The 27,969-nt window shown below is 38.9% G+C and overlaps 1 protein-coding gene across 2 annotated transcripts in view; it reads left to right on the forward strand.

The window, feature by feature from the left end:
• MEIS1 (Meis homeobox 1) overlaps positions 1-27,969 on the forward strand; it is a 129,958-nt gene that overhangs the window by 73,184 nt on the left and 28,805 nt on the right. The window lies entirely within an intron of this gene.

A 27,969-nucleotide genomic window follows, 5' to 3' on the forward strand; every position in this document is an offset into this window, starting at 1 on the left:
GAAATTCACTATTGCAATTTTATTAACTTTTGTAAGCTACAAGGTTTAGGAGTTCATGTGAACTTATGATTTTAAGTATGTATGTCAATAATGTTGCTTTTCTAAGTGTGACCCTTCAGTGCTTAGAATCAGCTCCTACTAAGAAGAAAGTAAGACAAACCCCAGAGAGAAAGACTTAATCTCTTCCAGTGGTATAGTGGACCTTTATGGTGAATGGTCCACAAAAATTTAAATCATGTTGCAATGGCAAGATGATCACATAATTTGCTTTTAAGTGGTTTGAATGCACTGGCTTCCATTACAAAACATTTGTGTGAGTCAGAGCTCCATAGTGAAAGTTGTCCCTGTATTTAGAACTGTAAAGGAAAACAGCAATATAGAGTCAGCTCTTCCTGTGTAGTCCCTGGTGACTTTTCAAGCAGAGTAACAGTTTATATTGTCTGTGTGAGTATTGCTGTTTTCACTGCAGGAATTCTCCTGGAGATGTGAGAAACTGGAGATTTGGGGCTTTACGCCACCGGGGGATTTGTTTTGTTTGGTTATTGTTCCGAATGAATTTCATGTTCAAAATATTTATAATAATAATATTTTGGTGGATATTTTTATAAGTGCATACTGATTTCATGGGACGAAGGAAGAAGGCAAAATGAAAATTTATGGATAAAATAATATTTTAAAAACCAGCAAAGTTGTTGACCAGGAGACTTTCGATATTAGGGACAAAGGATGAATTTAGACAGATTGTAGCATAGCTAACTAGATGAATGAATGCTTAAAACTCTTGAGTTGTTTTTAATGTCAGGAGAGAAATCTTTTATGTTACTATTTTTAGCCCAGTTTGCTTTTCTTAAAGTTATCTTTTTCCTTAAATATCGAAGTTAATTCTGCATTGTCATAAACATGTCCATTATCTTCATACTCTGGCTCACTTTCAAAGCCGTGTTCCTCAGTGAGTCGTTCTGGTACAGGGAGACAAACTCAGGGGACGTCTGAAGGCCACATTGGTTCTGCTCCTCTAGATAAGAGGCAGTGCCTCCAGTAACACTCAAGGGTGTAAAATAATCCAGATTTTCCAGCATCTGTGAGTAAAATAAAAACTGAGAGTGGCAGGAGTAACCAAAAAAAAAAAAAAAAAATTTCTTCCCTTCTCTTTTACCCAATCATGATTCCGAACAGTAACTAGACTACACTGACAGTTTTTTGAGTAAAATTTAGGAGTTGGTTAATGCTGGAAGTTAGTTGAAGAGTTAGGTTGTGTTAGCTGTTATGAGTTTGACATCACCTTAGGTTTACCTAAAATCTGATTTGGGTGCCATTACTTATCTGACACTTGTACCATGGAGTAGATATTTTGAGATCTGTCTTGTGCAAATTTCCTATTGAGAACTAATCAACCACTAATGAACTGGGAGGGAAAGAGGACCAGGGTCTTGAGGGCATATCATGAAAAACAAATAAGTTGACATTTAGATAAGAAGTGACAATTGGTCAAAGGTGCTGATGCAACCATGCTGGTATTTCATCACCAGAGCTAACCAGCCAACCTACTTTTAGGAATGAGTTGGAATGACAGGATAAAATCAGGTTGTCTCTGAAGTCATTACCAAACCAGTTCTATTTCCTATACTAACAGAAAAAACGAATAGGTTTCTTCCGCCTCCATCTCAATCTGCACAGGAGCTTTGGCTTTACTTGAAACTGAGGTATCCCTGAATAAAATATAATCAAATATTGGTTCAGGCAGAATCAGGAGAGAGAGAAGCAAGTTATTTTATTCATCTGCCAGTTTTCCTGTTTTTCTAGGTCATATCCTTGTGAAGACCCTTGCATAGAGCTATATGATTTTCTTAACAAAACAAAATAAACTTTCCAACAGCCAGAATGATTTTACCTGCATTGCAATGCTGTTGTGGACTGTGTGTTACAGGGGCAATTGTAATAGAAATTACTCATGAACTGCCTGATTTCGGAGGCCTGACTAACTGTCTTCAGTTTTGAGGTCTTTGCTGGCCTATGCCACTGCCCTGGAAGGGGAAGCCCATTCATCCACATCTCCCTGGCTTTCTTTCATAGAAGTTGCCTTGTGGTTTCTGTTGCATATTCCTATCCTTCTTATCCACTCCATTGCCTTCTGCTCATATAGAAATATTAGTAATAATAATGGTCTCTAAAAAGCTAATTGTTCTCATAACATTGTCTAAGGAGCAAAGTTAGGAGATTTGTTTAAATTTTTCACCCTTTTCCTTTCCTCCCCTCCCCGTGAGAAAGATTCCTCCCCTCTTCTCTAATTGCAAGAGCAAACACATCTCCAGTTATAAGGAATGCCCTTACCCTTTTTTGTTACCTTTCTTAAAGGAATGTAGGTAATATTTATAGTCAAGAGCCAATTCTAATAAATTCTGTGGAAAAACCTATAACATTATAGAGAGTTATTATTGTTTGTCTAAATGTAAGTAACTACTGACAACTCAGTACTAATCCTTTAGTAACTTTATTTCAAGTTCTGAGACATCTTCAGATATGCACAATTCATTAGGAAGACTAGGTACAAATTTTAAATGATCACATTATTGCTATGAGATTAATGCAACTTATCTAGAAAATCCTGTCTGAAGTCTTGCTAGATATAAAAGAGCAATTGAAATTCTGGACAGTTAAAACAATAGCAGTTACAATTTATTAGCAAATTGTAAACTAATCTTTTTTAAATGCCAAAAGGCATCTTCTGAAACATCACACAACTTTTTGAAAACAAATTGCTATTTTTTCTTTTTAAAATAAATGGATCAATCCTTTCATTGGGTTTATTCAGTGAAAAAAATCTGCCCTTGAAAGGGCTTTAAAGCATTTCTGTGTTAGCGGAGTAGAATAAGCCCTGAACAAAAAAAAAAAAAAAAAAAAAAATTCTGGATTTTCACCCCAGCTACATGAGAAGAAAAATGTGCTGGTCTGTAGTTATCCACAGGTAGATTTAATCAGTAGCACATTTTACTACTCCAAAGAGAGAACTAAAGCTGCCTTCTTGGACTCACAGTCTCTAGCAAGCTAAACTAGACCTACTTGTATATAATGAAAACAATAAAAGAAAAAGGAAACGAGTTTTAAACTTTGGTGATTATGGGGTAAGAGGAAATTTCAGTGAGGTAAATTCCCAGCTTAGACTAAGTTGAACATTTGCCAGTGTTGATAAGTAAAGAAGGTCTCTTAAACTATTCCCTGGAATTGAAAAAAATGACTGACATGATTTAGATAATAAGAATTAGAAAGAAAATAAAAGCATTTATTAATAGAGTAGAAATGGTTGCATTTGCCTGAAGATAAATTATTGCAAACAATTAAAAAGTGCTTAATATTTGCGTGTGAGTCACTGTGTAGTCACAGTCAATTCAGGGGCATATGTCACATCAAAGTTTCTTTTTCCTTCTTGAAGGCATTATTCCAACTGTAAACATAACCTACGATGTCATAGTGCTTAAGCTGGATGTGTTTTGTATATTATCAGTTCTTTTGTTACATAGTGTTACAGACATATGTGTCTAAGGGCTTAGTGAAAATGAGGAAAAGGAATAAATGCAATGTTTAAGGTAAAAATCAAGGGTCGTTTTTTCTTTTCTGTTTTCTTACCCTATCATATTGCAGTTTTAAATATAATCTAAATAGAAAAGCAGTTAATGTGGTTCTTATTTAAAATATACAGTGACTATATTTTCCTGCCTATTGCCACTGTGTGTCCCAGGAATACTGGAAGTTAGGGAGGGTGGAGGTAGTTAAAACACATACCTACAGATTCAGGTGAAGAAAGCATTGGAGGCTCAGTATTTGGCATTGACCAGTAGGAGAGGTGATCCTCAGGGTGAACTGGGGAAGGTGACCCTGAAGGTGAATTGCAGATTTTCATTCACATTTTCTCTCTCACTCCCCATCTTAAGGATCCCATTAGGTTAAGCTTTACTATGGAGACAAAGTTTGTTCCTAAATCAGATACACATATTTGCTATGTGTTTTTGTTTCATTTCCTTTCTTTTTGTGCGTGTGAACTTCTAGCCTGGAAAATATTTTGTGTGTGTGTGTGTAGCCAACTTTATGTCTTGATTTCTGATTTATAAGACTTTCTTCTCATTGTGGATAAAGCCAATGTGAGGGGTTGTAGAATCTTCCAGGTTGAGAATAGTGTTTCCATAGAAACACTATTAGATGAAAAGTGCCCTGCGGGTCCGCCACTCTAAGGACGGAGTAAATGGAACTGAATTGGGAATTGAATGCTCTAGAAGAGACAGATGTTGTTTCATTGGTTTTACTTTTAGTAACAAGATCTGTTGGAGACATCTTAGTATCATATCTCTCCTTGCAATTTTGGAAGAATTACTTGCGAAACATTATGAATTATTGCAATGAAAAAGTACATCTAATTGGTATCCGGATAATCCATTCTGTTGATCAAGGTTAGCGAAAGGTCAAGAGGCAGGTAGAAGGACCTATAGGTAGGCATGTAGGTAGGTAGCAGATGGAATTTTCTCCTCTCCTCCCATCTCTATTTCTCTCTATCTCCCTCACCTCTACACTCTCCCAGTTTTTACAGTGAATATTTTTATTGTGCCTTCCGGGCTAGAATCCTTCAGTTGCCTGTCCTAAAAGATGTGGGGGCAGTTCCAAGCAGATGGTAGGACAGGACAACTATATTCTCACTTTCTTGCCTGAAATGTCAATCAGGGTAATACAAAGACTTTGAGGAAGGCAGTCCCTTCTTCAAACCCGTCCTAACCTACCTTCATTGTCACACGCCCGAGCCAGGGGAAGTGATTTGTGGAGATAGCAGGTAACTTTGATTCCTTCTTCACTACGTGTTACCTGCTGATCATTTATTAATTATTAAATTAAGGCACTTGAAAACTAGTATGAAGAAGTGAGAAGATTTTTCTCCTTTCAGATGTCCATGTACCCTATCAAAAATCAGCTCTTTTAAATATTTAAGAATATCTTTATCGTTACTACTTTTTCACATTTGCCTTCACCTGTGACCAAAGCGAGGCTTAGCTGAAACTAACCCAGGCTCGAATGACAAAACCCTCTAAATTTGAAAAGATCTCTGTTACTTTGAAGGTAGCAGATTTTAAGTTTGCCGAGATAAGGTCCCTGACTAGTTTTCACCCAAGTGGGAATTATCTGTCTCAGGAGGAAAATGGAGTAGATTGTTTAATTACTTGAGAAAAATACTGGAATGCCCTAATTCTTCTGTGATACACATCATATAAACTCTGCTTTAATAATGAAGCGGGTGGTTTCCAGATTCTGGGGCAACTGCCTTTTTCTTTTTCTTAGCTGGTTATTGAAATCCTAATGGGATGGGTGATGAATTTTCTTAGGTCAGGTAAACTGAAAAGGCTACAGCTGGAATTCTTCACCCAGAAGAATCGGAGTTAATACTAATGATCATTGTGAATTAGAAGATCAAAGGGGAAGCATCAGCCTGTTCTCCACGTTGTTGCCCCAGAGGCCATTAGTGACCTGGCAAAGCTCTCTCCCAGCCTCCTAGCACCTCCTTCTCCTTGCCCCAGCCTTTCTTCCCCAGTCGCAGCGGTGCACCTCTGACCTGGGGTAATCACAGTCACTTGACGAGGAGGCATGGGGGAAAAACAATCAAAAGTAAAAACAAAAGTCCAACTTTAAAATGGCCCATTTACCCAGATACATAGGACTTCTCAACAAATGGGCTCTGACTGGGACTCTACGTTACTTTCGGGGTGTCATTGAGGTTTTTGTGAAATCAATGGTTTATTCGTTTCACTGATGGTTGTTTCACTATAAAGGGACTTTTGGTCGAGTCCGGCTGGCAATTTGTCAGAGCATTCTAAAATTTTTCTTTTGTTTCCAAGGCTAAGATAAAAACACACAATAGTTTGGTTTTCTGATATACTCTTAACCGGGCTAATTAAATAAAGGATTATGTGCCCACAAGGAAAAGTGCCCACAAAAGTGCAATTTATTAAGTTGTTGTTGATGCGCATAACTGTTTGAACACTAGCCAGGCATTTATACTTCAAAGTGTATTATCAATATCATGTCTTCTTTTTATTTCAGCTAGTGATGGTATGTTTTTAAAGATGAAATATCAAAGTTGGTCAGTGAACATACGACTGCTTCTCCTCAATTTATCTTTTAGGTAAAAACTGGAGTAGCACACATACATGTGGGAGTGCGTGTATATTTTTGTAACTAACTCAACCCAACCCTTAGGAGTTTGGTTGCCTAAGTTTGGCTCTTTACTTTCTCAATGTTTAAGATTTCTAGTGAAGATACCTTGCCTTAAAGAATGGAGGTTTAACTGAGGGAAAATCAGATGGTTTTATTTTAGAAAGGATTACAGTGTTTTGGGTTTTTTGTTTGGTTGGTTGGCTGTTTTGCCAGTAGAAGTAAATCTACATAGCATGGAATTTAGGATATTTTGTTTCACTCAGCTGGAAACATCCACGTCATATCTCAGTCTTTCTTATTAAAGTGTGAGTATGACAGTGTGAGCATATTTGTCCCTATATACTTGGGCAGTTTTCTGTAAGATAACCTCTGGGAACCCCTGCCATCTATGAATTTTAGTAGGAAAAACTGGTCAATTTTACTTCTACTCCCCTGCACAGCTATGTTCAAGACTCTAATTTTTCTGTTTCTGCTGATGCAAGTCCATGCCAGAGGGCAACCAAATAGTTGAGACTGCTTTGCAATGGTCTGTTGCTTGGATCACAAAACTCTCTTGGCCATGGCCTAAGCTTATCTTTGATAGACAGAATGCCATGGGGTAGCAAAAAATACTTTATTGATGCCTCAAGATAGTAATGATAGTGATTGGGTGGATTCACATCAAAATGATTGCTCCTGACAAGGGTGCTGGTGTTTCAGTATTGCTTGTTCCTTCTTTGCAGAGTCCTGAGCCTGGTAAAGTTGGCTCACCTCAGTGGACTTGATACTCACCTCAGTGTATCAAGAGCCAGAGAGCTTGTTCAAGAACTCAGATAAAGCAACTCTTTCTTGGTGGTCCAGTGGAGAGCCATCAGGAGCAAAGGAGTGGCTGAAAGCGTTATGCCATGAAATATTCTAACATTTTAAATACCTTTTAGTCCTTCTTTTTTCTTGCTATTGCAAAATGCTTTTACTCAGCAAATTATAGCCCAGTGAGCATGGGTCCCAATACAAAATGTATTTCTCTATCTAAACAAAAGGTAGACATTAAATAACTTGAGGTTACAAATGCAAACATCCTAAATCATTGATATTTAAGTGAGGTAGAAATGACTTGGGTTTGTAGTTTAGAAATATTCTGAAATAGAGATCTTTAGTAACTATTTGAATTTGAATGTCCCGCTGGCATTATCTCTTCCCAAAATATGGAGTGATATATATGAACATAACCTTTTAGCTGTCTTTGCATTTCGGTCCTTAATATTCTGTGGTCAGTTTTTATCAGTTTCTGCATTAACTTTGTTGCTGGTATTGCTGCAGTGCCCAAGCACTCATTTGACCCATGACACAAATGACCCTGAGAATTCGGTGTCCTAGGAAGTTTTGGGGATGTTCAAAGGCCAGGAGATGTAGTTTGTTAAGTGAACACTCATACTAAGAAAGATCAAGAAGATCATTTCTATTGCAGTTTATAGAAGTTTAGGAATAATTCTTGCCTATTATTATTATTTTTTTAAAAAGCCAGTTTCCAAACTTCCTGTGAAAAAAACTTCACAAAAATGACTTGACTTCATTTGAAAAAGAAAATAAAATGATCATCTCCTACATTCATTTGACTTTTATTGTGTTTTTAAACATTGAGCTATTAATTGCTTGGCCATTTTGACATTGGATCATTCTGTTTTTTTAACAGCTGAAGAAAAGAATTGATCAAAAGGCTACATGAAAATGTAATATGTATCTCTGTGGTGCTTTATGGTTTAATATTTTCACATACACTGGATTGTTAACAGAATCTTGTGAGGTAGGCAGGAAACAAAAATGAAGTTTAGAGAAGTTAATGATTTTTTTTCTCAAGGTCAAAAGCTAGGAACTGGCTGAGCTCGAACCAGGATCTCCTGACTTGAATTTCCATGTGCTTTCTACCATGCTGCCTCTCAAAGGCAGAGCAAATCAAATCGCATTGTGGGAGTTAACAGGTATAATTATAATCTCATTCCGTGAGCTAGCTAATTAGTATTTTTTAAAAAATAAGAATATGAGCCAGAGGGCTTGGCATAAAACTTCATAATGCAATCTGATGGTTGTTAGTAACTAGGGGTCAAGGATGGTCCTTTCCTATCTGGATTCTTTTTCCAGACATATCTGCTTATAAAAAAAAAAAAAGGCAAAGAAAGCTACAGCTATTGATATTTTGTGACAATCTTAATAATTTCTGCATTGTTAGAATTTCAGATTTTAAACATTGTTTAACTGCTCCTTCTTCCTTACAGCAATATGCAAATCTCTACCCCTGTCTAAAAATGTCTGTTAGTGGTTTGGGGGTGAAGCATCTTTCCTCATGCAAATCCTAACTAAACCTTCTAACACAGAATTGAGCTCCTTGAAGATTTTTTTTTTTTTTTGCCTGTCACGTGGCCAGGGCGCCAAAGAGCTATGTCTTTAATTTGCTTTATGGAGATAGAGGATACTGCTTTTGCAGTCCCGATTACTCTTGAAACTACAATCCAACTGTCGTTTCTCAGCAAAGAAGGCTGCTAAACCCTGGAGAATTAAGCCTCCGCTCTGGGTATGACACCGAGGTCTGATCATTTTAAAGCTAGTAATAACCAGAATCCTAAAATTCTTATGAATAAAATGTAATTTTAGTAATGTTTCCATAAACAGTGGTAATGGTGGCATTTTAGTAGGCAGTGACATTAGTCACATCGAAATTGTACCACATTGGCTTTTAAATTACTCCACCTGTCTGTATGAATAGAATTTTCAGTGTAAAAGCAGAGAGACAGCTGCTGCTAATGTCTCCTTCTCCCTGTGCAGATAATGCTGGCAAATCTACATGCATAAAGGACTGGCTTGCGATGTAAAACGGTACCTGACCCCGCTAGCTCCTGAGCTACAAAGCAATACCTTTAATTACCAGTGGCTGTGTTTAGTTGTTGATATAAAAATGTCAGCTTCCAGGAGTGTAACCTCAGGTTCACTCCCTCTAGTAATGTCACCCACCGTACAATCTTTTTCTTCCACCTACATCCGTAATTCAATGGTTGAGCATTTATCTTGATGTGTTTCAGAAACATGCAAGGCATTAATACTTAAAAGGAAAATACGTAATACTGTACGAACTTGATGGATGATCTTTCCTTTGGAGAACTTTTAAAGATGAGTGGAATTTGGTTCCTTCTTTCTAGCCAGAATAGAAATATGGCATGCCATATATACCTTCAAAAGGCTTAGCATCATTCATCTAATACAAATACAGGTTCTTATGTGAAGGTCATGGGTAGGCATTTCATGGAGCAGAAAGGATAAAACATTGAGGGGCTTGAGAATATCAGGTTTTTTAACTATGTGCCCATGTTTCCTATTAACAGATGATGAAGTTTACTTTCTGGAGAAGCCCATGTATTCTTAGCCTTTTGGCAAGGGTTCTATTGTAGCAGCTACATTGAAACGAGCATGGGTCAGACAAGGGGATGGATCCTCCTGCTGGAGATGCCAGTTGCCAACAATGTATTTGGTGAAATGGTAAATAGAAGATATACTTGTCTGGCTCATTTTCAGGCATTCTTTTTGACTTCTTTCACACAACTGGTGTTTTCGTGTTTAATTTAACAAGGAATGAGTAGTAAATGAAAGCTGCTGCCTGAAATCCCACTGTGAGCGTGTTTTGCACTTGGCTCCCCAGTGACAAGGCAATTTGTGAAATTATGTGATGGAGTAATTAGATGAAGCCAGGGCTCCTGATTGTTGCCATGCATATGTGGCGAGGGTTTGTTGGGAAGAGAGAGAGGGAGAAAAAAAAAATAGATTATTACTCTGGCAAGTTGGCTCAAAGCTTCTTCATTTATTTGTAAACAGAATATTTAGTGACCGCATAGGAAGTAACTGTAATCACCAGCTCATAAAGAAACCACAGCAGAGCTTTTGGATTTTTGCGGAGTGCTCATGTAAAATTTAAGCTGGGAGGCAGAATCCCTGTTAATGTAATTAGGATCTAATTTACCACCCTTTGCACACAGATGTAATAATGTCTAGATATTTATTCTATCTTTAAGCACGTTACATATACCTCAGTGCAGCAGTTACTGAACAGAAACAGGTGTGAGCACTTTCCTAATTCGTTTTTACACTGTAAACACATAGCAATTTAAGGGAAATATTTACCAAAAATGAGGGGAAGGAATGTCTGCAAATGAGGCAGTAATGGACAGTTGCCCTTTATGTACTGATGGATTTCTCAATGGTTAAGTAAATTAAAGCAAATGCTAGAAAAATCAATAGGCCAGCATAGTCTTGGTTTTGCCTCATAGACTTCAGGACAGAATGACAGATGTGGTGTCTATGACCCATTTAAGTATTAATGCTTGAAAAACTGCTTCTGCATGCAAGGTTGTAGGCTTAGAAACATTCTGCTATATTAAATTACAGACAATAATATTTTTAAGTATATGTGGAATTTATATGTTTCAGTTAGGTTATTCTTATGTGTTACATTTATACTGGAAGATTAGTTGCTTAGTTGTTGCAGTAGCACCATAAATCAGTTTTGAATATTCCCACTCGGAAACATCTTCATAAGGCTGTAGTTGGAAGGTGAAGATGATGTATTTTGAGCTGACGTGTATGGTAAACTGAATATGCTCAATAACACTCTATGTGGAAACCAAATTAAATTTAATTAAGGAGTAGATACTCAGAGCCTTTGGAAAAAATCTGTAAAATAGCATTCAAATGTGGCATTGTAATTCAGTTAATCTCCGGGGCTACAAATGCTGTATTTTACATTTTAGCTAACATGGGTAACATGTCACCTAGGTCCACCGTCACAGCATTTGGAATCGTAGGGCCAGTCTGACCTTCTCAGTGGTCGGTACTGACTCTGAGAATGGGAAGGTAGGCCTTTTGGTGTTGCCACAGAGTGTTAGTTTTTCCACCCATTGTTCCCATTCCCCAAAAGTCATCACCAACTTCAAGAGAAAGAATTCAAATCCGGTCATAATGTTGGTTTGTTGGCTACTGGAGACAGGAAGACAAGAGTAACAAGGCCAAATGTACTTGAAGTGTCAGAGACCAATGCTGGTTTTCACAATTGAAGTAAGATGGGGCATTGAGTTAATATTATTCTGGTAATTTGGGGAGAAGGTGCCTTTTGTTGGAAAGTGCTGTGCTGGCTTTGAGGTGTCCTGTTTTCCTTCTTGTGGTGACTGAACTTAGACAATAATTGCCTGACTTCCTTCTTTCCTCATGACAAAGCACACACTGTCCAGCCTGCCTCTGGGTTTTGAAAATCGGTATGTCAAGGTGATGTTGTGATAAATCAAATCATTGGAAACATTGCTAGGTTGATATGAGAGAGAAGTAGAATGATTGTTTAGGTTCTAAACAGAAGAGTTTTTTAAAAGTTTTATTTTCACACAATATAGCATTAATATGCACAACTTTTCTCTGAGTTGATATCATGAGATTTAACAATGTACGCATTTGGAGATTTAACCGAGGTCTAAACAGTAACTTTAAAAAATGAGTGTCTACTGTCTAAAAAAATCAGAAAATGGACATTACTACAGAATTGAAGATTGTTTTGCTTCTTTTCAAGCAGTGCTTCTTCAACTTGAGCATGCATTCAAATTATCTGGGCATCTTTTTGTAAATGTAAATTCTGATTCAGAGGGGGGAAGCCCAAGATTCTGCATTTCTAACAAGCTCACAGGGATGCTCATGTTGCTGGTCTGCAGATCACACTTTGCATAGCAAGGATCTCAGGAACACAAGCAAGATGACATTTTAAATGGAAACATGATTGCTTTTCTCCATCTTTGATTTTTTTCCTCTGATTTTGAAACTTAACCCATTATTTGTATCCTATTAGTCGGACAAAAATGTGTTGTTTTTCCTCTCTATCTATATAAGAACTTCCTTTTGAATATCACTGAATTTTCATTGGGTCTCTCAAATTCTCCAGAAGCTTCTGATAGACCAAGGACTCTGCAGAAAGACAGACTGTTTCTTCTGGGCTTGTTGACAGTGCACTTGTGTGTTCAGGGTGGGTGGGAAGGGAGTTCTGAAGGTCGAGTGATACAGTGTTGTGGTTCACCTCCATCTAGCTTCAGTGCTCTGGTGACAGTGCGCAGTGATGGAAGTTATCATGGGGTGAGAGCAGTGTGTGCGGTGGTTGTGCTAGCTCTGGCCCTGCAGATCTGATAGCCTTTGTCAATAAGAAAGTAACAGGATCACTAACTACAGAAACAATACATAAGTCTAAGGGAGAAATGCTTTTGTGCCTCATACTTCTCAGCAACTTTTTGTCTGTTCCAGGAAATCCTTTTGTACTTCCATTGCCTTGTGTACTTTATCTGCCATGGGCATTGTCACGTTCAAATTTTGCAGCATCCTGGAAGGTGAATTTGTTTTCTAAAGTGAACATCTGAAAAGTCTATTTCCTCTGGTTTGGCCAAGATCTAAGGAATTATTATAAGTAGCACATACCTATTAATCATTGCTTAGCAGGTAAATTCTCTCACTCATTAGAGTTCACATGCTGGATGTAGTTTCTTGAAATTAGGTCATTTATTTTGGTCTAAGTCATTGAGGATCAAAGGTCATAAGGAATCCAAAAGCCATTAGTCAGGGTTCTTTTCTGGACCCCTTAGATGTCATTGTACGAGTCACCCATGGCAGGCCGAGCCTGGCCTGCTGTCAGGGAGCTGGCAGGGTGCCGACTTTCTTTCCAGTTTGCATAGATAAAAAGCAGAGCAGCCTCTCTTGGAATTGCTGTAAAAATAAGCTTACATAAAATCTCCATTTGAAATACAGTATGTGTGTGCCCCTGCATGCTTTCTCTTCTGGAAGCCATGGGAGCTAGAAATCAAAATTAGGGAGAGAAGAGAGGCATGCATCTGATGGCATTGTAGACTGTTCTTTGTTTTGGTGCAGGCATTTATAATTTATTATGAATTTAGTGAAGAGCCAAATTTTCACAAAGAATTGTAATGACAAACCAAGCATTTCAATTTATTAATATAAAATAAAAAATAAAAGTGTGTGTATGTGTGTGTGTGTGTATCCCCTTTTGATAAGATTGAAGTACCCTTGGCAGTAATGAGTTTATGTATATCAGAAGTGGTGGGCAAGAAAGGTAATCAAGTCAACTCATTTACTTCCCCCAGTGAGCCCACACCTTGAAGTGAAAACATCATCCATTAGCAAAATGACAGGTGACCAGGACTTACTTCCTGAAAAGTGTTCGTGTTGGGCCAGAAACCACGAGCATTCAGCAATATTCATTGCTTGAGTGTTCCAGAGAGACTGAGTAAATTGTGGGGAGAATTTCTAAGGAAAAAAGCCAAATATACATGCATGAAATAACATACATTGAATTTTCAAAAATCAGACTACAAACAAGAATCTACTTTGATTTTAAAAAGTTGTTAATGATTAAATAGTTAATTTGCATGTGATCCTACAATTCATAATTGTATCCCCATTTTACAGATGAAGAAAGTGGGACAGAGAAGGTTGACGATCTAACAGAGATCTCAGGGCATAGTGAAGCAGGGCCTAGAAAAACAAATTCAGGGCTGTAACTTTCAACCTCCTGGAGCTCACCACTTCCATGCTCTGACATTTAAAATTATGACTTGTTATTGCTCTTGAAATTGTCTTGCACAGGTAGTTGACTAGAACTGGTAAGAATTGAGGCAGAAGTCCACGTGACCTCACAGAGCCGTACCTTTGCTGCAGTTATCCAAGAGTAATTACAACTGCTCTATGGTCACCCAGAGCTGTGAGTCCCCTGCATATGTCCTGTGCTGTCCCTAGAGATCTCTGTGGCTCTGATACCTGAATGCAATAAGAGCAAGTTTGTCTCTCTCTCTCTCTCTCTCTCTCTCTCTCTCTCTCTCTGTGTATGTATGTTGGGGAAAAGAGGAATTACGCTGGCATTAGGGCTCTTATCTAGGAATACCTTATGCTGTTTGGTTTGTGGGGAGGTGGCTAAAATAGTCTTCACGATGTGATGACCTAATCCCACCATACAGCAGGAAAAAACAACTTGTAAACATGTTTGTTATTTTTCCCCACCATAAATCATGGCTAAACTTAAGGGGACATCTATTCTTATCTTTGAATTACAATATAAATGGGGTAATTTCTTTGCAAGTAAGTTCAAATGCCTACTATGTGCAAGGAACCATGCACATCAGGAGCTTTCTAAGATCTTTAAAAAGAGCACAGATCTAATTGGTGGTGGAGTTTGCAGAAAGAACTGGAATGAGGAAACAGGCAACAACTACAACAGTTTAGGTAAGAAGATTGTGTTGGCCTGGTGTGGTAGCTCATGCCTATAATCTGAGAGCTTTGGGAGGTCGAGGCAGAAAGATTGCATGAGGCCAGGAGTTTGAGACCAGCCTGGGCAACTCAGCTATTTGTTGAGTGTAGTGGTGCCCGCCTGTAGTCCCAGCTACTCAGGAGCCTGAGGTGGGAGGATCACTTGAGCTTGGGAATTTGAAGTTGCAGTGAGCTGTGATCGTGCTGCCACACTCTAGCCTGAGTGACAGAGTGATGCCCTGTCTCTAAAAAAGAAGGGAGGGGAGGAAGAGGAGGAGGAGGAGGTTGTGCTGTGGAAGTATAAAGAAATGGATAGGTGAGGGATAGGTGGAAGATATTTTTCAGGTAAATCTGGCACCTCATACACCGAAGCATTCATTTGGTTACTGCCACAGAAACTAGAGATGCATATGGGCTCGTGGGTCCAGAGGGTGCTGAGAGAGAAGAGGAAGTCAAGGGTCAAGGACAGAATCTGGGTGCGGCCTGCTTCTGAGGGCTATCAGGAGGGGATAAACCCTAAAGAGAAAGAGAGGAGCAGGCAGGGAGGTCTTCTGCCAAATGTGGCGTTGGGTGAATTGATCTCTGGGGTCCCTCCCAGCTCCAGCACTTTGCTATTCTAAGAAAAGGAAGAAAGGTACAATGGTAAGAAAGTCAAGGAATCCACTCCTTGGAATGAATCCACCCACCGTGGCCCCCAAACTGGGTCCCCTTACCGTCGTCATCACCATCTCAGTTTTTGGCATCACCACAAACCCAGAAGCTCCAGCGGGAGCCGGGAGGTCCCTTCTTCCCCTGCACAGGTAGTTGCTCACTCCCTAAGGCCCATCAGCTCTCCCTTCTGCACGCTTGTCCCTTCTCTCATCCCCGTCCAGTCCCCTGCCACTGCCCCAGGGCAGGCCTCCATTTCTCCTGCTCTCTCAGTTCTTTCCTCAGCCTCCCCGCCTCTGATATTGGTGGCTTACAAACCATCCCTCATTTTGCCAGCAGAGCAGTTCCCTTAAAACAAAACTTGGCCAAGTCCCCCTCTACTTAAAATCTTTTGATAGTTCCCTACGGCCCTTAAAGTACAAGCGAAACCTCCTTGGCGCGCCATTCAAGGCCCCTTCCAGGTCGGACCTTGCTCCCTATGCTGTGCTGCAGCCCAGCCTCGAGGCTTACAGTTCCCCACAGGTGCTGCTGGGTCCTGTCCTCTGAGCCCCTTCACACGTTGTTCCCTGATCGGGGATATGTCTCCTCCATGACCCTTTCTCCACTGGACACTTTTCTCTGCATCCTTTACACTTTATTGCCACTGTCACTGTTTGGGAAAGCCATTCCTTTTTCTCGCCAGGAGAGAAGATATGTCTTCTGCCAGCAGACCTATCACACCTTAGTGACACTCTGACACCATAGTAGCTGTTTATTTCTGGGCTGCCTCCCTATCTAGTGGTCAGGACTTAATCTTTCCTCCCTATATCTCCAGAGCCATGTCCTAGATGCTTCATAATGTTTATTGATCAAAGGAATGAGTAAAGTTTCAAAGCAGAAGTGACCAAACCCTGGGAGTTTTATGAAATAGAAGGGCTGGGAAAGGTCCTGGTACAGGGGTTAGGATGTCATTAGTGACTTTTGAAGTAGCCATTTAAGGCACTGGGAGGAGAAAGAAGTTGTGTTACGAGGTGTACAGTGATACTGCCGTAGAAGTAGCAAGGGCAGACCCTTTTGCGATCACTTGAGGAAATATACTAAAGGATACAGTTTGGGCAGGAGTTCAGCAAGTGGTAACTAGAAGGGAAGGTTTTTCTTTTCTTTTTTTAATATTAAAAAGAAGGGAGATTTGAATATGTTTACACACAAAATCAACTTCAGCTGTCTTTCATGGAATTGCTACTATGTTCCATGCAATTTGTTAGTTCACAGCCTAATTACTTAGGCAATAGAGAAGGAACCTTTGAAGATAAAAGTAGAGAGGGACTGATTAATGGAGCAAGGATCACGGGCAGGCTGCCAGCGCAGGGGTGCCGGTGGGGAGCGTGGTGGATGACGTCTCAGAATAAGACCTTAGCAGTGAGTGTGAATCAGGAGAGAAAGAAGAAGGCAGAGATTTAGAAACGGACAAGGGTGCCATTCTCCTCCTGGATCTTTTAGCAGACCAGAGGCAAAGTCTGATGCGTGTCCAAGAAGTAGGGTTAGGAGCTGGAGGAGGATGGAAGTCATCTGGAAAAAAATTGCTGTTGGGAATGCAGTAGGTAGAGCAAAAAAAAAAAAAAAAAAAAATACAAAAGAACTGTCACAACAGAGTTGAGAATATATATAGAAATAGTTCTAGACCCCACATTGTGACCAAGGACTGGCTAGACTTGTAACAGGCACATTTCATAATCAACCTCTTTTTCACATGCCAAAATTAAGGCAAAATAATGAATTCTTACTGATTTTCCGTAGGAAAATAATTACATTTTCGATTCCTTAAAAATTAGTACCATGGAGAAAATTCACTGAGCCCCAATCTGAGCCACTGAAGTTTGTATTATCATATGTAGGTTAGTGAACTCGAGATTGCATTAAAGGTTTTATCTCAGTTTTGGAGGAAGTTATCATGCAATTACTGTACATTATCTTTCAGTGCTGGTTGTACGAGAAGTTTGCAAACTTGTTATTGATAACCCTTCATGTGAGTTCAACAAAAACTGTGCACACGCAGCTGTCTGCTAAGATAAAATTTTTTCTTGCCACGACAGTTGAGAGAAAAGGGGGATTTTAAATTTAATTAGAACGAAACCACACAACATTTAAAAATATTGGAGCAATTGCACAGGTTAATAGGAAAACAATCTCAGGTATGCTTCTGAAATCCTTCCTCTGTCAGAAGCCTCATTTTTAGCAATGAGAAGGAGGAATGTCTGGCTTGGACAGATTCCTTTAGCTTCGTGAGTTGAAGTTAAATTGATCTTGACACTGCTCCAGAAAAGTCTACTATTGTCATTTTGGTTTGATGGCAAATGATATACACCTGGCTTCATGAAATAAAAAGGCACCCCGTACCTAATGAACAGCTCATTGTCATACATAAAGAACAATTGGCTCCGTGTGACCATCAAGTCACAAGTTGATTCATCTGAAATCTCTCTGTTTAAGTAGGAAGGACTACTGACACGCAAACATGCTAAAAGGAATATAGCTAAACAACTACATAAATAAATAAATAAATGGCTCAGTAGTCCTTCAAACATGTATTAGAAAGAGAATTAAAAATTGGTCCTCGATTCAGTCAGTACCGTAAGGCAATGTCATGACAATGTTGGAAAGCCAACTCTCAGGATCGAGGGTATTCTGGGCATTTCTGCCCTTGTCTTTGGAATCACCAGAGTGCCATGCGCACAGTTACACAATGCATAAAGGCGAGGGTCATTTCTAGGACAGATAATTGAACATTAATACTCACTGACATTGTCGAAGGAATGATATGTCAACCTGACAGGGCCTATGTGCTTACATCTGCTGATTGGCTGCAGACGAAGGCCCTGTGTGTCAGGATGAGACCCCAGGCCTGACTGCAGCAGGGCCAAGGATGATGCAGCCATTAATCATGAGCTGCCATCTTGGGCCAAGATAGTGTTGGCCCAATCACTCCCCATCCCGTGTGGGGCTGGCAAGTTCCGTCTGCTGTGTTCTAGAGTTTGGTAGTTACGGCTCTCGCTAAGAAAACATCACCGCGAACTTTTGGTTTGTATCATCTCACCAGTCCTGGGCTAAATGTTCTTTTTATGTATTTCTTTCTTTTTTCTGAAACTAGCCATCCATTCTGAATAAGGGGCTTAGTTTTAGTGGCTAAAAGGGAGGTTCTGAGGTAGTGTGTCTTTTGTGCCTATGGGAATTAGTTTTAATGAGTTTCTGGTGTCCAGATTCACCACAGATAGGCAGGATAATGAAGAAATCAAACAAGAATTAAACTGAAGTTACTTGCTGTCATTAATTTTTTTGATTCTTAATAAAATATTAAACCCTATAGGCAGATTTTTGAACAGAGGAAAAAGAGGTCTATGCAATTTTCTTATTTCTGAAATCACACAAACGGCCCTTTCCCATCTCATTTATAATAAATCTTTAGTGAGTTAATCCTGTTGCTCTGGCAGTTCCACAGCCAGCACGGTACTGGATGTGTGTCCATTCAGAACAAAGGACGGGGAGCAGTCCTGAGGCCCTCTGACACTCACCCCAATTGTGCCTTCTTAAAATAGGGGTAAATACCCTGGTGGTAGTTACGCAGCTTGGATTTCCACTGCATAAAATGTTATAAAATAGGGCCCCTGAGAGCATCCATTATCACATATTGGTTAACATCACAGATTTTTTAAATCCCAGTTGCATTGGAGCCCTGGAAAAAAAAAAAAAAAAAGCTTTCATCTGTAAAATCTAGTTTCCCTTTGTTATTAAAATAAATGAAGCCATTAAACAAAATATATGCATGTAATAGTCAAGTTCATCATTGGGCGTCATCAAAATGATGGAATTTTGCATTTTTAAAAATCAGTGCTGCCATCTTCGAAGGTTCACTGTGAGGTACAGAATCCAAATGTGCAGGAGGTTTCTGAAACTTTGTGACATTGCATATATTTTTCTCTTTAGTTTGCTTATTTATGTATTTATCTGGACCTCAACAAAAAGTAGGATTCTGTACGAGAGCTAAAAAAACAAAAACAAAAACAAGACGCATTTCCACCTCCCCCTAAAAATCCTGCAACCAAATGAATTAATTATAACTATTGATGAGCTCATATTGTGAATGTGCTAGAATTGAAATAATTTCCAAATACTTTATTTTCAAAGGTTTGTTTTTAATTACAGCAGCATTTGGTTGGCATGCAAGGGCGAGTTCTCACTCTTGATCTATCCTAGCTGGAGTTCAGGCCAAAAGATTCTCTGCTCCCTTTTCTCGAGAGCACACTTTTCTGCCAAATGTGGTGCTCGTCCCCTGCCAAGGAAGGTGGGCGAATTGCCACTTCTGACTTCCAACCACCAAAAGACAAAGGCTCTCAACATTCCTAAGCCCAGTCAGCCAGAATGGGCCTCACACCTTGAAGGGTCCAGATTATTATTGATTCCTTTTCCCCCATAGACTTTATAATATGGAATATTTTCTCAGTCCCTCAGTCAGTCCCCAAGGGTGATTTAGGCACTTACAGGAATGTGTGACCCCTCAAGGCCACCGGAGGGTCATTGAAGTGTCCTTACTCATCTGAGGCCTGAGCACATCTACACTGTCAGTCTCACCTTCTCCATCTTGCTTTTTTAGTGGGTTATTTTTTACACTCTTTTAGTAAGAACATAGTAATTATTTATTTACTTCTGTGAAGCTCAAATAAGCTCAAGAGGAGTCATAGCTGAGTATAACACATCTGATAGGGAAAACACACCCTCCTTTCCTTTTAGCAGGACCAGCTACATAATTTGTAGAGAACGTGTAAATTTTCCACATAAATCGTGCAGGGCTTCTTAAAAAATTATTTCAAAATGGTGACAGTAGAACATTAGGCCAAGAGGGGGGCCCCTCTCTTTGGGGGGCCCTGTATAGGTAGCACACCCAGGAATCCTTCCCTCAGATATCTTGGAAGTGAGTTTGTCCAAATAGAGAGAATCACAAGAAAATATTAAAACATAACATAACAGGTAAAAAAATTACGAATTACCTAGACAGATCTTCTTCCCTATAAATTGAGAACCATATCTATTTTATGTTTTTTTAACATAGATGATCCCAACCTTAGGAGTCACCTCAGATTCAGCTACTGTTTACTAAGCGCTGAGTCTATGCTGGGTGCTGTGCTGAGCAATTTGATGTATGTGGTCTCATGTGACTGCCAGCAGTTTTGTTCCCCTCATTTTACTGATGAGGAAGCTATGCTCAGAGTGCTGAAATGCTCTGATCAAGGTCATAGAGTTACTGTGGTAGGGACCTAACGTCAGTTATCTAACTAAATCGGTGCACTGAACTGCACTTCTTAAAACCAATTTCTTTTAAGATGTTTTCCTGTAGATTGGCCATTTGTAAATGTGTAACCAAATCACTGAAGTATAAATGGACTTAATGACCACTCTCCTGTGTAAAACAAGTTGATGACTCTCCACATAGACCTATGTTCTCTTAGGAAGTGACTTAACAAGGGGAAAAATTAAGCCCCTTGTATATATGTAATTAGCAACCTTACGTCACAAATGAAATGGCAAAGAAAAACACATTAAGTAAAGCAAAACTATATCTCGTTGTTTCAAAGAGGAACAAACTAGCCAGTCGTTGGATAAGGATATTTCCTTTCCCAAAGCTTGTTTTAGAAGGGGCAAATGCTGTTATTTAAGACTTTTTAGCCTTACCAGTTAGATTACTTACATAAGTTTGTTGGAAATGATAACAGCCAATTTAAAAGGTGACTGCTTTGTTTGATTTTAGTTTTAATTTAGTTTAGCCCTTTGATTCACCCTGGGCAATGCATGTTTACACATTAAAGCCAGAGGCTGGGTCCACTAACTCACAGTAGGTTTCTGACAGATGTGGCTACAGCTTTTTATTTTATCATTAACAGGATAAACTTTGAGCTTCAGTAGAGTGTAAAGAGAACTAGATTGAGAAGGAGGAGACCCAAGAGCCACAGCTTCCTGGCCACACATAGCCCTGTAGAACCCGCCATCTGTCCACTCTGAGTTTTGGGTTTTTCTCCTATAGAATGGGGACATTACCTGTTCTTTCAACCTCACCAGGTAATTGTGAGGCTCAAACTTGGCAAAATATAATAAAAACTCTTTGAAAATGTAAAATTTATACATATATATGGAATTGCCCAAACTCAAAGTCTTTAAAAAAAAAGAAGCCCAAACTGGCCTTCAAATTAACTTTGATTAAATACTTTTATTTTTGCCAACCTTGTCTCACAGTCTTGCTGGTAAGAGGTCCAGCTTGCTCCTACTCATCTAAGATGTTCCATGGACATCTGTGATAACTCCACAGAAATAAGTCCACATCTGTGCTGGCGTTTCCCTGCCCCTGTTAGATTGAATCAACTGAGAAAGCATACTTTGGAAAACAAATACTGGGGATCTGCCCAAATTTTTACTAAGACTCTTCTCTCTCTTCCATAATCCACTCTGGAGACAGACAGTGAATTCACATCAATAAATGCTTTTGGGAGTTAGAAAGGGTTTGCTTAAGAAGGTTCATAAAGATAAAGGTAATCTTATTAGTAAAACAACTTAAAAGTTTTTAGGTTTTTTTTGGGGGGGGGAAATTCTCTTTAGTTTGATTGCATGATAAGGATTTTGTTGTTAACCAAGATAAAATATAGTGCTGAATAATCTCTTAAATTAAAAATTGAAGTGTATGTTATAGAGAATAGAGATAATTAAATAGCTTAGACTACAATGGGTAAAAAGAGAAAAGAGTTTTCATGAAAATTAGCTTAGTAAAGGTAAATTGCATTTGAATCTTAACTTTGGGATCTGGGTACTCTGCTATTTGGCATATGTTGAATTGATAATGCTTGTGTGTTAAAGAATTCTGATTGTTTCTTTTGCCTCTCTCACAGCTTATAAAAATGCAAGCAGACCCATCTAATGAATATTAATAGGAGTGATGTCTAGATAACATAAACCCCCTGGATCTGTGGACTTTGGATGGAGTAGTCAGAGAGGATTTCTGTGGCTTTATTTAATACCAAATTTACATACTTTTAAAGAATAAACATCATCTTGATATTTTAATATCAATATCCCAAAGTGGAGATTTTAGTGAAATAAAAAGCTTAATTTTCCCTCCTAAACATTATGTTCACCAAGGTCTGAATTTTAAGAGACAGGAAACTGTTAGCTAAAAAAGAAATTAACTTAATCCCCCTTCATTAAGTTCCAGTCTTTTTTTGTTACTTAGAGACAAGTAATAATTATACCCGTAGCAATGCAAAGCATGTTTTACACTTTTGTTATACAAAAGAACTGCAGTTGTTAAGGTGACAGCAAAAGAAAATGAGAACATTGATAAATACTGATTTTTTTTTTTCCTTAAATCTTCTCTGACTCTTGAAAACAAATTTCACTCAGGTGTCTGAGAGGCATTTTAATTCATTAACTGCAAAAAGGTACACATGAGATTTTAGAAAATGTCAATCAACTAGCTCAACAATATTTTCCCAGCTAAGGTTATAAACACAGCAGCTAAGTGGGTGGAAAATATCAAAAATGACTGTACATTCCAGTTCTTTTATAATACATAAAAGGTGGGCATTTTGTTTTGAAGTTGGTATCTTTTGGATGGAACTTTAAGCAAGCACACAGTAAATCTCAGCAGTATATATTATTTAAAGCACACTCTCTCTCTCTCTCTCTCTGGCGTTGTGAAAAGACTTTTTAAATTTTAGCTTTACAAAAGGGGGAAAATCATTAAAATGTAGTTTGTACCATTACATTCCATTATTTGTCATCTTTATGGCTGTTCTATAGTTTTCATGGCACCTTTAATGATAAGCTTGGTCAGGAGAGGTGAGCGGGAATGTGCGTGTTCTTGGCTGCGGGTGCTGCTTGAGAGTGTCTGCTAGCTGGGCTTCAATCCACGTCCCTGTAGATTTTAATGTCCCCACAGACTGCTGGCAGCCTGCTTCCAGCTGTGGCAGGCATGATGCAGTGAATTGCTTTTGAATGTTCTTTACTCAAATAGGCAGTAATTACAAGCTTAAAGAGGTTTAGTGGTCCAGTAAACTACATAATCACCCCTGAATTAGCCCGGGCTCATCAGTTGCAGTCCAGCAAGCTCGAGTCTGCTGTTTGTATGCAGCCTTGATCACATAGCAACCTGATCAGCAGGTGTGGAGCCGCCAGAGTCCCCCATAAACACAACTGTCTACTGGGGACAATGATCTCTAATGAGATGAGGCTACACCATCACTGTAATTTAAGTGGGAAAATTAGCACTAGAGAATGAGTACCAGTTCCAGGGGTCTTTAGTCATAGTGGGAGCAGCACGAATTCTCCATCTCTTTCTCTCTCTCCTTATCCCTATCTTTCTCTCTCTCAAACAATCTCCTCACCAAATGTGCTGTTTTGCTTCTTTCTTATGGATACTTTATTTTTTGTGCAAGGATTTTTTCTGAATATTTAATGCTGGACAGGGCATCTGTAAAGGCAATAATGATAGCTGTCAACAGCCTCCTTCCAAAATGGTATTTGTAGTATTTCATCTTCCTTGTCTTTCTTCTTAATGGTTACAAAACCCTTTCACTTTGATTTTTAAAGTGGAAAAGTGTTCTTCAGGTTGGTGATAGGTCTCCTTTTAGCTGACACGCTCTCTGAAATAGCAGACATGAGCTGTAGGCAGTTTGAAAAAGATCCTTACTTTATTAGAGTTATTGTATAAATCAGCTGTGAACTTTCTTTTCAGAAAAGTGGTCCAGTATGGTGCGTGCTGTTGTTTTGTTGAATTTGTTAAAGTGAAATTCTTGGGGAAGAGCCTGCATGTTGAAACAGTCTCCTTTATCCTTTCTTCAGTCCCGTGTGACCCACTGTTAAGATGGAGAACTTGAATTTCATTACATTGGAGCTGGAGAGTGGAAAGGGAACTTTTGCAACAAATAAACCCAACAACATAGAGCAGATTTGGGAGCAACTTGAGGAGAAATTATACACTGATGTTAAGAAAGAAAAGCAGTAATTAAGAGCATAGGCTGTGGAACTGACTTCTAAAAGTCAAATCCCAGCGCCATCTTACTTGCAAGTAAATTAGATTCTGTGCCTCAATTTCCTCTGTAAAATTAAAGTAAGAGTACTTACCTCATAGACTTGTTATAGGGATTAAATGAGTGAATACCTAAAGCACTGAGAACACTGCTTGGCACGGAGTACACATTATATACATGCCAGTTAAAGAAAGTGAGCAAAATCTGTACTGTTTTGGGATTTGTAGAACTGAGTGAGAAGGATGAATAATTGTTGAAATGGGACTGCTAGTTTTCTGATATTTATCTGAAGTAATCTAGTTAACAAATGCTAGTTGAAGAATTTTGGGCATCTCTAACTTCAATAACATTCATTCATACAGTAAATATTTAGTAGGCACAGAACTGGGCTAGTTGCATCATGAGTGGGAATAACATTCACATGTTTTTATTAGTAGTCTACTACAATATAATGGTTTCCAATGCCATTTAACTCCTATTTGATTAAGAATCATGCAAGAGACTGGGCGCGGTGGCTCATGCCTGTAAACCTAGCACTCTGGGAGGCCAAGGTGGGTGGATTGCTCGAGGTCAGGAGTTTGAGACCAGCCTCAGCAAGAGCGAGACCCCCATCTCTACTAAAAATAGAAAGAAATTATCTGGCTAACTAAAATATATATATAGAAAAAATTAGCCGGGCATGGTGGCGCATGCCTGTAGTCCCAGCTACTGGGGAGACTGAGGCAGTAGGATGGCTTAAGCCCAGGAGTTTGAGGTTGCTGTGAGCTAGGCTGACGCCACAGCACTCACTCTAGCCCGGGCAACACAGCGAGACTCTGTCTCAAAAAAAAAAAAAAAAAAAAAAGAATCATGCAAGAAATAAAAGTAATTGGCAAAACATTCCCTCCTCCCCTGCTGCAGTTTATTTCAGAACAGTTTAAGGCATATTTTAGTGTGGTTGGATGGAATAGCAGGCATGTGATTCTGTGATCCTTAGGAGTGCTCTTGTATATAATCTACTATCATTTCTGTATTTATAAACAATGCTACAAGGATTAATAAAGTGATAGGCATATTAGTTCCCACTGAGTTTTCTATCTTATAGCAAGATCTACCATTGCTTCCATTAACAGAACTGAGTTATAGAAATAAAATGTACACACACATACATGCATTAAGATAATACTTTTTCATATAATGAGTAGTAATTATCATATATATTCATGATTAACTCATCAGGAATGAGTGGGATTGCTCTACCCATCATATAAAAGACAAAATAGTTTGGAAGTGAATTTTCCCAACTTGTATGGTACCAAACAAGTTTCAGATCCCAGCTCTACTACTTACCAGCTGTGTGAACTTGAGAAAGTTATTTGTCCTTTTGGTACCCACGTTTCCTCACCTATCAGATGTGTTTAATAGCTGTTAATCACCTCAGAAGATTTTTGTGAGGATTGGTACCTGGGAAGTATTTAGAACAATGCCTCGTACATCTTCATGTCCTAACACGTGTTACAATGTCTGCTTCTACCACAGTTACAAATACTGCTAAGCTACCATGAATAAAGTTCCTTTGGCTGGATGCTCCAAGGTGAACGTGGGCCAAAGTTCGGGCACACTGATTTTCACCCCACAGCCCCATCCCTTCCCCTGGTGCTTGCCTACTGGGTGGAAGCAGTGGATATTTCGGTGGGGGTCTATGGTAGGGAAATAGCATCTCTCTCCGCTCTGCTCACCACAATTAGTCACTTTGTTCATGCTCCCTTGTAATATATTTTTGTTTTAAAAAGAGAATGGAGAAATGAGAAAGAAACAGCAGCGGGAGTGTAGCCAAGTGCAGAAACTCCAGGCGGGACAGACCCGGCGCCAGCACTGAGGGGCTGTGAGCCCTGGCCAGGCCTCAGCTTCCTCATCTGTGAAAAGGAGCTAAGCGCAGCCTCCACTCATGGAGGTCACCAAAACTGCGTGAGATAGTGAGTGCAATGTGTTTGTTGTGCTGACAACTCATGAGAGTTCAAATGAGCTAGTATTTTAAAGGATTCAAAAAGGACACTTAAAAGTGAAGCACGGATCTTCTCCCTTCTCCCACCCCCACCTCCATGCACCTCCCATCCTGTTTTTCCTAATGGCCATTTTTGTGTTTCCTCCTATAACCATGGCCTTCTACTGAGAGAACCAATATTCGGAGGTTCATTAATAATCATAACTGTTCAACATAATTTTAGAAGCACCCTTCATGAATTTTATTACTTTTCAGAACAGGGTATAAGTAATTGCTAATTTAGAGTCTAAATTTTATGTCTTTAATGCATATACTTTAAAATACTTCTGTAGCATATATATAAAGAAATGAAGACTACATCTAAATAGCGTTATTATTATAGATTTGTAAGCAACTTCTAAAAAATCATAAATACAAAGGATTATGAAATCCTTTAATATAAGTATCTGTCTTTTTTATTTAGTGCTTTTATTTTATATCTATTTGATATTTAGAAGAAATTAAAAGATTAGGTAAGTGAGGCAAGCAGGGCATTTTAGTATTGGACTCTTATAGTTGGCTGTTTTTCCTGCTGTGTTTTATAAATATAGTCTCAGTACAGAAAAACAAAGATTGTTATGAAATATTACCCAGTGTTCCACTTTTCCTTCCACACCTATGGCATTTTCATGTGATAAGATCAAGTTTACAGATTCCTACCTGACTTTCCTACTTGCACACCTCCACTGGCAACTTCTCATAACCGCTGCTGGATATGCAAGAAATCAAAGGGATTGTTTGCAGAATGACCCAACTAGGCTTCAGAAAAAGCAAGTGCTAAACAAAACGTGGAGCACATTTAGTCTGAGCAGCTAGCCAATCTGGGAGTGCTGGTGGAGAATTAAGAAAGCAGGTCGAAATCCTATGACTCCACTGATGATGCTCCAAACATTTCTGGTTTCTTAGCCAGGACCAACACCACTCTTGGTTCTTCTTTTCATTCCAGCGTGTGTGAGGATGCAGGACTCAACTGCTATGCATTCAGGCTATGCTCTGCCACTGCATGGTGCACTGCTTTTGTAATGCAAATAGGAGGCACAAAGTGTCTCTTTGATAATGTGCAGTCAGAAGACAAAAAAGCATTCACTGAAACAGTAAAACTAATTCATAAAGCTGAAAGACAATAGGGAAGCATTATGGATTTTTTTAAAGGAAAAAAGTATCCCAGATCAATGTAATTGTCACAGTGTAAGCTATTCATAGTCAGTGCTATAGGGGAAAAGGGCTGCAAGTTTATTTAAAGTGGGAGAAGTTTTTAGAGGTAAAAAAATTATTATATTAAGCAAATATCAGTATATTTGGTTAGCAAGTTTCCTAGAGGTCAAATATATAGCTGGTTATTTTAATTTAGATCCACGGTATTCCCTTAGTGACAAAAACTCAGTAGAAGTTTTAAAAGCGTACAGAGATCTAATGGTTAAAAGCCATATGGCAGATTTTTTTTTTTTTCCTTTAAAGGGAGTATCTCTCCATCACATACCCAGAGTTTAGCTCAAGGTCAACTTATATTAATGCATTAAACTTAGCTGTGGAGGAGGCAAAGGGCTGGAGGAAAAAGGATAAAAGAAGTTCTGAAATTGTTCTTCCAACATATTCAGCCAAGCAACAGAACATTGCCTTGATAAGGGTTATATTGGACAGTTGCCATAATTCCTCCTGTTAGATCAGCTCCTCCGGTACCTATTCCCATACCTTTTAAAGTATAGCGTGTAACATTTTGCTTGAAAATTGCTTCCACCTCTATTGCTTTGT

Source organism: Lemur catta, chromosome 4, assembly GCF_020740605.2.
Source record: "Lemur catta isolate mLemCat1 chromosome 4, mLemCat1.pri, whole genome shotgun sequence".
NCBI classification, from domain to species: Eukaryota; Metazoa; Chordata; class Mammalia; order Primates; family Lemuridae; genus Lemur; species Lemur catta.